Source organism: Asterias amurensis, chromosome 3, assembly GCF_032118995.1.
Source record: "Asterias amurensis chromosome 3, ASM3211899v1".
Classification (NCBI taxonomy): domain Eukaryota; kingdom Metazoa; phylum Echinodermata; class Asteroidea; order Forcipulatida; family Asteriidae; genus Asterias; species Asterias amurensis.
The window spans coordinates 21939470-21942883 of record NC_092650.1 but is presented as its reverse complement, the minus strand read 5'-3'; positions in this window follow the sequence as shown (position 1 = coordinate 21942883).

The following is a 3414-nucleotide window of genomic DNA, read 5'->3' as shown; positions in this document are numbered from 1 at the left end:
AGCTGCGACCGCACGTTCTTGGGCCAGTTGTCAACATACATGACGTCATTACACGCCAATCACATTGCTCCTTTTATCAATGATTGACAGGCAAAAGCTCTCGACCAATCACGAGACGGAAATAATAAACATGAATATGCAAAAGAAGATTCTATTTTTATATCGAAGGGGTTGTTTACTTCTCATTATAAAGTATCACATTAAGTTTAGAAATCCAAAATAGTTACACAAAAGTGAATTTGAGTAGAAATACATTTTAAAGGTTTAAACATGTCAGGAGATATCATAAACTTGTCACGCATTTTCATGAATGTAAATGTCACGTCTGATCCAAAAATAATTTACCCAACGACAAATTTAGAGATCTTGGCACTCCGCCACGTTTACATCACATGATCTATTACGCAAGTCATGCAAATTTCCCCATTAAACCGACCCACTTTCTTCGTCAAGGTGTGGCAACTGTGGAATTATTTGGGGGAGTGGCAAGATTCACAAATTCCGTACAGAATCAGACAAATTTCATCACAGAAAAAAAATTAAAAAATAGTGGATGGGGTCCGGGTAGCCTGAACATCTGACGTCATTCTTCGAGGCTCGTGATAGACAGGGGCCTAGTTGTTATTAGTGGATGGGTGGCGCTGTGACCTCAACTATCCACAGTTCTGCAATTATCATGTACACAAGTACAACTACCTCCACGGTTTTTAGTACTTCCCATGGGTTTAAATAAACCATGAATAAACACACCAACATCGAGTGCCCCTTTTTTTATCATTATAAAAAGCAATTCAGTCTATGTGTTGCCTTCTGTCGTTAAGTGTTCACCCGTCCCAGAAGTCTATTAAGTCTATTAATCCTTAGTCCTACTTCTAGTCAAAACTCTATCATAGAGTGTTTTAGGAGAAAAAACGACCATCAACCAAGAATTTATTAATAGCCCATTGGAGTTGAGAAATTTCAGACTTATATCTTAAAATAGAATTAGCTGTACCAACCAAAAGGGCATGGTATAAGGGGGGGGGAGGGATTCATGGACAGCACTTTTTGACTTGAGAAAGGCTAAATGAGAAAGAGTCTCAGGCCAGGGTGAAGATGTCAGGCCATTAACAGTTTTTGCGTCAATTGAACAGCTAGTCTAGATTCAAACAAGATGTTCTTGTGATTGCATCAATTGAACAGTTTTCTCCAGAAGTTCGAAGACAACAATCATTGAGTTGAAACCAATGGTTCTTTTGAGAACCACACTCCAACTCACATTTAGAGACTATCATTACACCACGGTGTAACTGCAAGCCTTAGTATATCAATTAAACATAATTCACATTAATTTTTGACATGGGCATTACAAAAAAATTAAAGGCTTAGAAAACTGACATGACAAATAATTTCTGAACATTTCAGTTCAGATAATTTATTAATACACTTGTATGTAAAATTACAAGCAAAAGGAATGCACGTTCATTTAATCAGAAATCCATGGGTGAAATTTTGAATTAAACTTTAAGACAATAAATTTGAGTAGAGAAATAATGTGCTTTTGTACATCAAGAAAACCACAAGACTACAATCATACCAAGCAAGACAAAAAATAATGAAATTAGATTCCACCACCAACATACATAATTGAAAAACCCGAAAGTAACCAAAAACTCAAAGTGAAAAATTTCCTAATATCTTTCACAGTAAGTATAGAGGGAACAAAAATTGAAATGCTATTTAAAATGTGAAAGATAGCGACCTAACAACTCCTCATCCTCAACAAATAAATCACATAATATTTCTGGCATTTTATTTAGCCGTTATTATCTACAACCTTGCAAATTTTGTTTTTAAAAATGGTGACAAATTCTGCATGTTTAAATTGTTGTTTATAATTAACCATATCAGTTTCCAAGTGATTGTTTTACCTGACTAACTCTGCATGTACACAACATTGTAAGTTTGTATCCCCCTGAACAATGTAAAACACACGTATAGCGGCTTGATTGGCAACTCTGTTTATGTATTAGTCATCGTTAGAGGACTCAACATCAACTGTTTTCAAGTACAGCCCAGTTCATACTTCCTTGGAATGTGAATTGGCTTTTGACATCACAGAGTTGTTTTCGCAGTGAATGTTTCGCAGCAGTTGAGCTGTGCTCAATAGTTGTGAATTATTCGTCGCGGCATTGTGAACGTGGCAAAATAATTTGTATGGCATCTGCAGGAAGTATGAACCAGGCACATAAACTTGTGTTGCGATATCAGCAACAACATCAATAAAATGAAGTATGAACCGACTACAGCAATCAAACCTTCCACCAAACTCTCCACCAAGTCTTCCACTTGCCCTACGTATCACGATACAAACCTACACTACATACCTACTGACTAAACCCAACTAAAGACGATCAGAGCATACACACTGAAACGTTGAATCATTAGATTTAAAGGCAGTGGACACTATTGGTAATTTACTCAAAGTAATTAGCATGAAACCTTACTTGGCAACGAGTAATGAGGAGAGGTTGATAGTGTCAACATAGTGTCATTGTAAGAAACGGCTCCAATTGAAGTGACGTAGTTTTCGAGAAAGAAGTAATTTTCCATGTATCAGACTTCAAAACCTCAAGTTTAGAACTTGAGGTCTCGAAATCAACCATCTAAATGCACACAACTTCGTGTGACAAGGGGGTTTCTTATTTCATTATTATCTCGCAACTTCGATGACCAATTGAGCTCAAATTTTCACAGGTTTGTTATTTTATGCATATGTTGAGATAAACCAACTGTGAAGGCTAGTCTTTGACAATTACCAATAGTGTCCACTGCCTTTAACATTGCCTTTATGAAATGACATCATCAAGACGCCATCTAAGAGCTATTCGATACGATGACGAAAACAATCGTAGAGGGCCCCTTACTCAACTGCAACATGTGTATAAGGCTTATTGGCCTAGAAACCCGAGCTCCTTCTAAAGATTCACCAAATATACAAAAGCTATTGTAATATTCTTATAAACAAGACAGGCAAGTTCTTTATAGCGGGAAATAATAAATAACACACAGAGGCAAGGCCAAGCACAATGAATACCTCCCCCCCCCCCAAGCAAAGTTAAGCGAATTTTCAAAGCAGAATGCATTGGGGGAAAATGCATAATTAGCATACAACTTGCCGTATGATTTTAGAGGGGGCAGCAGTGTTTAAGTGTTGCATGAAAAATTCAATGAATGTAACAGCAGATCCAAAATTGTTCGAGCGATTCAAATTGTTTTGGGGTTTTTTATTAATAAAGAACAACCTTTTGTACTTTTAAACTATTTTTTTCAACACCAGCAATTTGAATGAACAGTACAACACAATTATGGGCTCAAGTTCAAAAACCTAATACATTCTCTCCTGCATATTGCATGAAATTTCTTGTAAGAATG